The sequence below is a fragment of the Lampris incognitus genome, chromosome 7 (genome assembly GCF_029633865.1).
Source record: "Lampris incognitus isolate fLamInc1 chromosome 7, fLamInc1.hap2, whole genome shotgun sequence".
Taxonomy (NCBI): Eukaryota; Metazoa; Chordata; class Actinopteri; order Lampriformes; family Lampridae; genus Lampris; species Lampris incognitus.
In genome coordinates this window covers 17,040,161-17,052,697 of record NC_079217.1, presented here as the reverse complement: position 1 = coordinate 17,052,697, position 12,537 = coordinate 17,040,161, and positions in this window count along the sequence as shown.

Below are 12,537 nucleotides of genomic sequence, written 5' to 3'. Positions count from 1 at the left end.
GAGACAAAGTAAGAGAGGCAAGATTGAGATGGCTTGGACATGTGTGGAGGAGAGATGCTGGGTATATTAGGAGAAGGATGCGAAGATGGAGCTGCTAGGCAAGAGGAAGGCCAAAGAGGAGGTTTATGGATGTGGTGAGGGAAGACATGCAGGTGGTTGGCATGACAGAGGAAGATGCAGAAGACAGGTAGAGATGGAAACGGATGATCTGCTGTGGTGACCCCTAACGGGAGCAGCCGAAAGTGGTAGTAGTAGTAGTAATAGTAAATATTAGGTATTGTACACTACACATTATGCATGATCGTGAAAGTACACCACAGTGTCTGTTTTCCATCGTACATACATTATATCTTTTCAATGCAGTTTGTTGCTGCTTGACTTGTGAATATTCTCCCATATGGAGACATTGCAATCCTAACTTTGCTGAAAAATGTATCTATATCAGTCCCTCATACAGTAAGGTTTTCATTTTATAAGCAGTATTTATTCCAACAAAATGACTATGTCGAATATGGAAGACATTTTCATCCCCACTCATATTCAATTCATTTTCAAGTCCACTTTTTCCGATGATGATCATATCATTAGGATGGCGCTGAACAAAATTTTAATTACACAGCACTGATGCTACACTCCTTCAGGCCAGAACTGGTGCAGATCTTGGCTGTGGTCACAACGGATTTGTTGTTGAAGACTTCTGGAACGGACAACGGAGATCCAAATTATTCAGAGCAGGCCATGCTGTTGTCCAAGTCAAGTGTAAACTGTCAAGATAAACCTCTTAGAGAAACACAAGATAAAACACAAGGAACCCATCACTTTAGCCACTTTAACTTTACCAGCTAATCTAAGAACTATAATTCAACTATATTGAACAGAACCTCCCAATCTTTGAGACGCCACAGCTGTATTTGAAATGTATATTTTACACTTTTTGAGTTTTAGATATTACTTTTCAATTTCAAATGATCATTTACCATTCCTGTAGTGCTTCTCTAGCAATTATGATTTTCATATTTACATTTTATAGTGGTGTGATAATTCCCAGCACAGTAATGATGCATGTAGCATTTTGCTATTGCATGTGCATGGTACATTTTTGATTTTATTTTTTTACATTTTGATATACTTTATTGATCCCCGTATATATACTTTACTAATGCCCATGGGGAAATTCTTCTCTGTATTTAACCCATCCTAGCTGTGTAGCAAGGAGCAGTGGATAGCTGCCGTGCAGCATCCGGGGACCACCTCCAGTTCGTCTCGCCATGCCTCAGTCAGGGGCACAGGCAGGAGTATTAACCCTAACATGCATGTCTTTTTGATGGTGGGGAAACCAGAGCACCCGGAGAAAACCCACTGCAGAAACAGGGAGAACATGCAAACTCCATACAGAGAACGACCTGGGCTGACCCCCAGGTTGGACAACCCTGGGGTTCGAATCCAGGACCTTCATGCTGTCAGGCGACAGGCTAACCACTGTGCCACCGTGCCACTTAAAGCTGTGTAAATCAGTTTTGAAAATGAAAAAGATGTGGCAATCATAATTCCTGTGATTAGAAAGTTCATGTGTAGCAAAACTTAACTTGAGAAAAGGTAAAATTCACTTTTGAATTCGGAGCTATATTTCTGCAAAGTAATATGGTATTGTCCTCTGTCCACCTTGTAGAATCCCTTTGCACCATATCAGAAGTCAGTACAGAACAGCATGAAGCAACACACCTCATCAGTATGTCTGCACCAAGGTCATCTGGACAAATTCAGGTACATTTATTATATTTGGCTTACTGGACTTAACTGTGATGGACTGGCGGCCTGTCCAAGGTGTCTCCCCGCCTGCTGCCCAATGACTGCTGGGATAGGCTCCAGCAGGGATAAGAGGCTTGGATAATGGATGGGTGGATGGATGGATGTACTTAACAAGTACAATAAAAGGACCAGTATTTGCGCAGTAATTTTGCCGGTGATTCTGATTCGGAACAATAAATGCGGAAAAAGAAAGAAAGAAAAAAGAAACGCTGTACCTAAACAAATTTTACACAAGTTTCAAAAACATGTAAGATCATGTGTAAATTGAAGGCTGGCTTTTCCGTTCACAGCTCCAAAATCAATGGAACTGCAGCATACCAATAACTTGATAAAACAACCAACTCTGCAGGGAGAGAATACTGATGTATGTTCACTTAAGTTTTGACTCAAAAAAGAAAGAAAGAAGTCCAACCCAGAGAAAATGCATGCTTCAGCTCTAAGAATTGCATGTGTGTCAGAAGAAACCCAGTGTCTCAGGCGTCTTTACAACTAAATGAAATAAAAGATGCTCGACTCTTGGCCCGCTTTGATGTTTCTGTTGCAGAGCAAAATGCCCTCCCTTTCAACTATGACACAGAGAAAGCAGATCCTTCTGTCTTTCCTGTCTCGCTTTTTCCCTCTCTCCTTCCCCCTCGGTTCACTCGAGAACACGTCTCAGGTTCTCTTCCGCTGCAAGGTTTCTCTTATATCTTATTCAATCAGTCTCATGGTATTATCATTTTCTATATTTGGAGCATTAGCTCGCTGACCACAGGGGAACAGGCAATCCCCCCTCTCTTGCTGATGGTAGGCAGGGTTATACAGGAATAATAATCAATCATTGAGAGCCCTGCCACAACAAGCACAGGGTCTGAATCCAGATAAGCAAGCCTCATATTACAATTCTGCAGACCATGTACACTTGCTTTGTCCTCCAGACTTTTCAGAGGAGAAAAGCAATATATTTTTTTTTTTTGCAACTGCTTCCTTCTGGTACTTTGCGGTAGGATGTTATGTCGCAATACCGACCAACCAATTTTCAAGAAATAAAGATGTCCGATTCCTGATTTGTTATTCATGGGGCTGAATGTTCTGGAAGCAAACATGCAGCACTCTTCGTCCCAAAGGTAACAGCTGGTGCAGCATCATATAATGCTGCTCATTTTACACCACAATACACCGCAGACCAGAATGTCATCTCGTCTGCAACAGTCGACCACTCCTCCAATTGTTAGGCCATTCCGATGGCAGTGGCTGCAGCAGTCTCACAATGTGAGTAAACACCTCTGAATGCCACTCATTTCGTTCCCATCCTCGCTATAGAAATTCAATCTTGTTTATTTGTCATGTTTTTTCAGCCCACGGGGCAGCTGGACCTCCATTTGAAAAGTGTGAAAAATAATCAATATGAACCATATTTCCCATAACCCCCCCTGCCCCGAGTTTTGACTTCTTTCAGATGAGCTTGGAGGGGGAAAGGAACGAACAGGAAGGCAAAAATGATAAGTTTTTTTTTTGGTAGTCAGATATACAGAAATGCTGTCCTATTACCAGAAATGCACAGGGCAGATGTCTTCAATAACTATTTTCCACCTCGTTTTTAATGCACTTTTTGTTTTTAATATTTTTTGTGTGTTATTTGTTTTTACTATGTGGCACTGAGGTCCTTGTGAAACGTAATTTTGTTCCCTTGTACGTGTAAGACATGCATATAAGGCAATGACTAATAAAAGCAGACTAAGTTTACGTCTAAGTCTAAGCCAAAAGGTCTCTAAGAAAGATACCAAACTCATATTGTAAATGCATAGTGAGCAAAGCATAGTCATCCAGCGACCATCCAGCGGCCACAGTGAGAGGTATCGCTCAAAACTCACCCGTCATTTTAATGTTTTGTCCAGCCAGTGAGAATTTAAGTGTAATAGGGAATCCAGATGATGGCTGGATGTCTATTTAAGTGTTTAACAATATGGACCGGTTTCAAACCCAGCCCATATTTACCAGAACTCTGCACTGGTGGCCCTCCTCATTCTCGCCATGCTTGTGCAGCAAGTTACACGTGGGCCTTGTGTTCTCACAGGAAAAAAAAAAAAAAAGATATGAAAACAGAATTTCCAGCTTTTCAAATAAAGCAATTGGTGAATTTCTAGAATGTAATGTGTCAACTGAAACATCTTACAGCTCAAATCACTGACAGCATCCTCATGTTACGAAGAACCGTCACTCTGTGGGTGTGTACCCGAATCTATGTGCGGCAACGTTGCTTCCTTCTCACCGAGCAGAGCCTGGTTCTGCCCTGCTGGATGACTCGAGGGCTTCAAGTCAGAGTGAGGTTTAAGCACAGCATGGAGGTAATTAATCAATGATGGGTTAAGCTAGCTTGCGAAGTGGCCATATGGGCCGCACCGGGGCCCACGCCACCAAAACGCTATCATGTCTGTGAAGCCAAATGTATACTGCACCCTCAGACGGGTAAACAGACACAGAGAGGGCTGAGAGGGGGAAGACAGATATTGCTCTGCGGCTTCCTTGGGAAAGGGTCGTCAACCTCAGCCTCTCCATCACTGCAGGGACAGTTGGCTTGGAAGGCTGAGGCAATGTTCACTTTGCTGCAATGAAAGTAAACTGAGGTTGACATGGAACAAGAGGCCTGCACACAGAGGCACAAACACACTGCACAGGTTATTAAGTCAAGCGCCTGTGATGGATGGGAAGAATTCATTGTGGTCTGCCCCTGATGGGCGAAAATGGAAACTTTGGTGGTGCAAGGGAAATGTGCGTGCGTGCGTGTGCACGTGTATACGTGGGTGTGTTTTTGCAAGGATAAAAAAAAATGGCTAGAAATCAATACACGGTGAGGAAAAATGACTCCACTGTCCTCTGTTGTTTAATCATGCCATATCTTATTAGGTAACATCATATGGACGCCATTATGGCTATTAACATGACTGATATTACTTTCAAATGGCTCCAAATTTTCATAATAGCTTTTCATTTATCACCGTAGGAGGTGAATGCAAAATGAAGCCCCTATTCTGCGTGCACATACAAAACATTAGCATGCCCCCAACCCCCCCACAGATGAGGGTGGCTTTGCTCTTAGCATTGAATTAATGACTTTCTATGTAGCATTTTCTAGTGCATATGGTCATCTTCTCAGTGGCGTAAATGAAACCATTACATGTACATCCTATTCTCTACCTCACTTCCATCTCTTGGGAGGGACAGTCTGTATGTGTGTGTGTGTGTGTGTGTGTGAATGCGGCCACAAAAGAGAAACAGCCAACCTGATGTCCTGTACCCTCTCATACAAAGGGCCCCAATCACATCTATCACTCCCGCTTTCCTTTATTTACTTGGCCATCACAGGCTTATTGCAAAGTCCTCTGTCTTTAGATGTGCCACACCAGTGCCATGTCAGATGATTATTTTCTCGACTCGGAGCCTGATGAATTTCTCATTGGTCTGTTTAGGCGACATGGTCCGGGTCTTAATCTAAACCAGCTGCACGTTTGGGGCGTTCCTTCACTAGTCTGAGAAAGGTTTTTTGTGGAGTTTGTGATTTGGGGGTGGAATTGCTGCATTATTTAGGCATAGAGATTGGTGCTTTGCTGTGATCGATAGAGTTTGCCAATGTAATATCAGCGCAAACCAATGTAATACTGTTACCGGTGGGAACGAGTAGATCTTGCTGTGCTAGGTTTGCTTCAAGGATGAAAGCCATTAGGTCTGTTCCTCGGTCACGGTGGTGAAGTTTGAGCACAGCTATTATTCGATTAAAGGGATAAATGTGGTAAATAAGCTCAAGATACTGAGCACCGCTGACGTTACAGTAACTGATACACAGCTACATTAGACCTCAGGGTTTTTTATTTATATATATATAATTTTTTTTCTTCTTATATTATACTTTATTAATCCCCATGGGGAAATTCTTCTCTGCATTTAACCCATCCTAGCTGTGTAGCTAGGAGCAGTGGGCAGCCACCATGCAGCACCAGGGGACCAGCTCCAGTTCTTTCCCCATTGCCTCGGTCAGGGACACAGACAGGAATATAAACCCTAACACGCATATCTTTTTGATGGTGGGGGAAACCGAAGCACCCGGAGAAAACCTACTGCAGACACAAGCAGAACATGCCAACTCCACACAGAGGACGACCTGGGATGACCCCCAAGGTTAGACAACCCTGGGGTTCGAGCCCAGGACCTTTTTGCTGTGAGGCGACAGCGCTAACCACTGGGCCACCGTGCCACCCAACTGTACATTACTGTACATTTTTATTTGTACATTCAATTTAACAAGTTCATCCGCGTGCAATAACAGAATGATACATACTAGAAAAAGACTAAAATACTATAGGGTAAAAAAACAAGATTAATGAAAGTGTAATTACAGCTAATATAAGATCGTACTCCAAGCGAAGACGAGCCTCAAAGCTGCATTTTAACAGGAGTCCCGGTGGTCTGGTGAGTCTGATCTCACCAGGTAGGTTGTTCCAGGTTCTCGAGGCCCTGATGAGGAAAGCTTACCCACTGTCACTTTATACGCTGGACTGTGGAACCGCCAGAAAATGCTGCATGGGGAACCGGACTGCACTCGGTCTCATGCACAAACAGAAAAGGCCAGCAAAAGACATGCCTTATCGGTAATCAGTAACTTTTAAAATCAGTCCTAACTTACGATGGTACTCAAGCAGCTGAAGGTAAAACAGGGTGATGCTGTCTTGTCTTAGTTCCTCAATAATAAAAAGTCAAATAACTTGGACAAATTTAGATTACCCATCTGGATATCGTCCTTTGTCTAGCATAGGTGGCCAACAGTGATGAGCGGGTTGACTCAAAGTTTGCCGGACCTGTGGCTTTACCTGGAGCACCCACGGGTTTGGGTTGAAAAAAAAACTTGTTGGTGAAGTTTGGGTGGGTTGTGGGCGGGTCAGGTTTATGCAAAGAAAAATATATATTTTTAGATGTCAAAAAATCTGCAATTAAGATCCCTAAACTATCTAAACTGTTTTCACTGGGGTGTCCAGGTGGCATGGCGGTCTATTCTGGGATCGCCGGTAAAGACACAATTGGCTGTGTCCGCAGGTGGGAAGCCGGATGTGGGTATGTGTCCTGGTCGCTGCACTAGCGCCTCCTCTGGTCGGCCGGGGCACCTGTTCAGGGTGGAGGGGGAACTGGGGGGAATCGCGTGATCCTCCCCAGCGCTAAGTCCCCCTGGGAAAACTCCTCACTGTCAGGTGAAAAGAAGCAGCTATCGGAGGAGGCATGTGGTAGTCTGCAGCCCTCTCCGGATCGGCAGAGAGGGTGGAGCAGCGACCGGGATGGCTCGGAAGAGTGGGGTAATTGGCCAGATACAACTGGGGAGAAAAAGGGGGAAAGATCTAAAAGCTGTCTAAACCTGCCAAAGCAGCCTATTCGTGCAAACACATGCACGCTGAAAGCTTTTCCATTCCTTTGGCCGTTTCAATCACACAGTGATTCACAGGTCCACAATGCGTTCAAGGTTTCAGCCCAACTGTGCATGCAACAAAACAAATCTGCAGTCATCTTGCTTCACAGCAACAAATGAAAAACAAGCGATTTTCATCAACATTTCTCCAAGTTTAGATAAATCTTGTTTTCATTGCAGGGTTAGTTTCTTTATAGCCTAATAGTCTATCAAACGAGCATATCTGTCTGTTCAATCTGTAACACACACAAACACACACACAGTAAACCTAGATAGTTTATCTGTCTTTCAACAATATACTCAGCAAAGATTTGATCTTGTAGCCTTAAGCTTATACGAGCAGGGAAAAATAATTCAAAGCTTTTCTTTTTATCTTAAAGCAGTATTAAAATAGCAGGTTGCAGAGACACTGATATCTGATTGCTAACTGTGGGTTGAGTTGCAGGCGGGTCCTTTAAATCTGGGAGCGGGTTCGGGTGGCTGCAGAGCTGGCATGCACGTTACTAGTGTCCAAGGAGTTGTAATAGTCAAGACATGACAAAATAAAATCACTCATTACAATTTCAAGGTGAACAAAGAAGTTGCAGAAAACACTACTGCATTGTCTTGACATGTTTCCCCGGCCTGAACTTGGAGTCAAGGGCTTCATGATTTCTGCAGTTCAGAAACACAGCAGAGGAGACTTGCTAAAGATAGATTTGGCTTTGAGTGCAAAGTTTCAGGCCCACTAATTTATAGTAGTTGCAGACCTAGACGTCGTAATTTATAAGGAATTAACAGAAATCCTATTTTGATATATGCGAAAAGAAAAGGTCAAGGTCAAGATCAAGCTACATATCATCAGCATTGAAACTGATGATATGTACACAAATTATCCAACCTGACTGAGGAAGCATGGGTACTAAAGACAGACTGCAGAATGGATCGCTATGGGAAAGCCCAGGTGACTTTTGCATATTTACAAGTTCTATCTCACAGATCAGAGACAAGTTCTATCTCACAGACCTTCTTGCTGTGAGGCAACCGTGCTAACCACTGCACCCATGTGCCGCTATGTGTATATATATATATATATATATATATATATATACACACACACACACACACACACACACAGATACATACTACATACATACATACGCATATATATAATGTGTGTGTGTATGTGTGTATATATATATATACACACACACACACACATATATATATACACACACGCACATACATATATATATATATATATAGATAGATAGATAGATAGATAGATAGATAGATAGATAGATAGATAGATAGATAGATAGATAGATAGATAGATAGATATTGATATTCTGCTCATTTGTTAAGCACTTTTATCAACACCATTGATGATTTCCAGAAAGAAAGAAAAAACACTACACACACACACACACACACACACACACACACACACACACACACACACACACACATATATATATGTATGTGTATATATATATATATATATATATATAAATATATATATGTGTGTGTATTTAATTCAACAAAGGTGGTTTATTTCACAAAAACTGAAAATTTAACATGTGCAAAAGTATGTGAACCCTTGTATTAGTAGCTTGTGGCTCCTCCTTTTGCAGCCATTACTTCAGCCAAACGTCTTCTGTAACCACTAACCAGTCTCTCGCATCTGCTTATGGGGATTTTTGCCCACTCCTCCTTGCAGAACTCAGTCAGATGAGAGAGGTTGGAGGGACATCTGGTATGTACCAATTTCTTCAGGTCTCGCCACAACATTTCAATTGGATTAAGGTCCGGACTTTGACTGGGCCAATCCAGACTACGAATCCTCTTTCTCTGAAGCCATTCCTTTGTAGTTTTGCTGGAATGCTTTGGGTCATTGTCTTGTTGCATAATCCATTTTCGTCCCAGCGTCAACTCCCTGACTGATGGCAGGAGATTCTGGTCAAGAATTTGTTGATATGCCGGAGAATTCATGGTTCCTTGGATAATATGGAGTCGTCCAGGTCCAGAAGCAGAAAAGCAGCCCCAGACCTTCACATTTCCACCACCATGCTTCACTGTTGGGAAGAGGTTCTTTTCTTCATATGCAGTGTTGGCTTTTCTCCAAACATGTTGGTTTTGATTGTGACCAAATAATTCTATTTTGGACTCGTCTGTCCAGAGAATGGACTTACAGAAGGCCTCTGGTTTGTCCAAGTGCTCTCTGGCAAAGTTGAAACGGGCAGCTTTGTTCTTTTTTGAGAGCAGAGGCTTCCTTCTAGCAACCCTCCCATGAATGTCATGGCGATTCAATTTCCGTCTGATTGTAGACGCATGCACATTTGTCCCAGATGCTACCAGAGAGGTGTGCAACTCTCTAGAGGTGATGTGTGGGTTGGCCTTTACCTGATGTATTATTTTTCTGGTGCTTCTGGGTGATAGTTTTGATGGGCGTCCACTTCTAGGCAGAGTTGCTGTCATGTTGAAGGCCATCCATTTGTAAATTATATGTCTTACAGTGGATGGATGGAGCTGGAATCTTGGAGATGGTCTTATAGCCCTCCCCAGACTGATGGGCTATCACTACCCTCTTCTTCATGTCCTCGGATATCTCCTTTGCTCTCGGCATTGTTGATTTGTATGGGACCACAGTGGTTTGGTTGGTTTCCGCTCTCTTTTAATTAGTGCAGGCCAAACCCATTCCCAAGGATGTCTCATTTCATTGGTCTGCTTAAATGATTAATTAAGCACCCAAATGTGTTTCACTCGAGTCTGTTACCTGCTTGACTTAACCAATGCAGCTGGGGGTTCACTTACTTTTGCACATACACTAATTCCATGTTTCATGTAGTTTTTGGGCTACTTAAACAAGTCCCACTAAACAAGTACATGCAACTGATAAACATATAGCTGACATTTCATACATAAAAACTGGTGATGATAAAATAAGAAAATCATGGTAAAACAACAGAAAAATCTAAACTGCTCAAGGGGTTCACATACTTTCAAGCAGCACCGTATGTATGTATGTATATATGTATATATAAATGTTTGTGTGTGTGCATGTGTGTGTGTGTGTATGTATGTATGTATGTATGTGTATATATATATATACTCGTTCATTATCCAAACTGCTTTTCTTTACTCAGGGTTGCGGGGATGCTGGAGCCTATCCCAGCAGTCATTGGGTGGCAGGCAGCAAGACACCCTGGACAAGCCTCCAGACCATTATGGGATGAAACAGGCTTGTAGTGTCTCATAAAGAATTTACTTGACTCATTGGATTATTTTGCTCCTTATTTGTTGAGCACTTTCCCTACCGTTGAGTGTTTCTTTTAACAAAGTTATACATATATGCTTCTAGCTACACAGCTAGGATGGGTTAAATGCAGAGGAAGAATTTCTCCACGGGGATTAATATATATATATATATATATATATATATATATATATATATATATATATATGAGTAGGAGTAAGAGATGACGACCCAGCTTTAGATACTCAGGTATCATACAGTAATAAAGACATATAGAATGTATTAAAAGCTACAGCAAGCTCCACCATATAAGAACTGGAAAAGTGAATTGTCAAGCATAAACCCTCAGAAAATAAGTCATTAACTGTATGGGGAAGAGCTGTTGCAGTGCAAAGAAGGGCTCTGAACCCAGACAGAACTTCTCAAACAGACCATTACTGCTCACCTTATCTCTATGGTTTACGGGGGAGAGGTGGTCTTTTTCCTGCCGCTCCCTCCGTCTTGTCTCGAGTCAAGGTTGCGTCCAACAGAGCCATTGTCTTGAGCTATCTGGGCCGCCTGACTTTTAATGGTGATGTAAAACGCCAGGCTTTTTCAGCGCCGTCTATAAATTTCCTCACTTGGGATCCCGTATTCATATTGCGCAGGCATTTGGCATATGGGTAATGTCATTATGATTTTGTTCAAACCACTGGGTGATAAATTGTGTCGGGTGGATTGCAACGTTGTCACTGCGGGTAAGATAAATCCGCTATCAGGGAGGAAATTAAACGGATGATTATTCATAATTGTTGTAGCAAAAGCTGTTAGTCTATACCGATTGGCACGAGGCATTATAACATGGAAACCATTTAGGCGTCTGAAATGAGGAAAGGTCTGCAGGGGGACCCGCTCGCTGCGGAGGGATGCTATTTTGCTGTGTTTGAGGTAAATTTGTGAATTTCATCATGTGATACGAGTAAATTGCCTTACATGCATGGATTCCTCTGTGTGCGGTGACAGATATGGTTTGTTTTTAATGTACGCAGGCAAAAGTTACGACAAATCATTATTCAAGGTATTGCATTGTTATCAGCATAACCGGCACATGCCAATATCCAGCTGTTTTTGGGGGATTATAGGCGATGCTTAGGCATGAATAAAGGAAGTACGTGGATATGTTTAGGCATTAAAATACAAGCAAGACAACAGGGAGGAAAGAGAGAGAGAACGGGAGAGATGAGCTGTATCACAATGCTGCTGTTTTTTCCACAACACTAATGTAAGCTGTAAAAAGTCAGTCAGGTTGACCAGTAAGACATAAAACTAGTCATTTGACATTGATGTGGTCAAATAAACTTAGATTATACAGCACTTAGTAAAGAAAAGTTATAAATCAATCCACGTGTAACTCATAGTCAGGAATGTGCCTTAATTGGTCATGCGACCAGTGGCTGTCCAGTACACGTCAATGTGTGTGTATGTGTGTGTGTCTGCCAGGTTTTGGTACACACACACACACACACACACACACACAGACACACACATACACACACACACACACACACACACTGATGGGGACACACAATAGACATTCCTCATTTGAATAGAAAAACCTGAAATCACCTACCTTGTGGGGGGGGGGCATTTTATGAGTCCCCACAAAGAAAAGGGTTAGTTTTAGGGTTAGGACTTGGGTTTAGGATGAAGGTTAGAATTAGGGGGCGTCCGGGTAGCATAGCGGTCTACTCCGTTGCCTACCAACACGGGGATCGCCGGTTCGAATCTCCGTGTTGCCCTCAGCTTGGTCAGGCGTCTCTACAGACACAATTGGCCGTGTCTGTGGGTGGGAAGCCGGATGTGGGTAGGTGTCCTGGTCGCTGCACTAGCGCCTCTTCTGGTCTGTTGGGGCGGCCGTTTGACGGGGAAGGAGGAACTGGGCGGAGTAGCGTGATCCTCCCACGTGCTACGTCCCCCTGGTGAAACTCCTCACTGTCAGTTGAAAAGAAGTGGCTGGCGATTCCACATGTGTCGGAGGAGGCATGTGGTAGTCTGCAGCCCTCCCTGGATTGGCAGAGGGGGT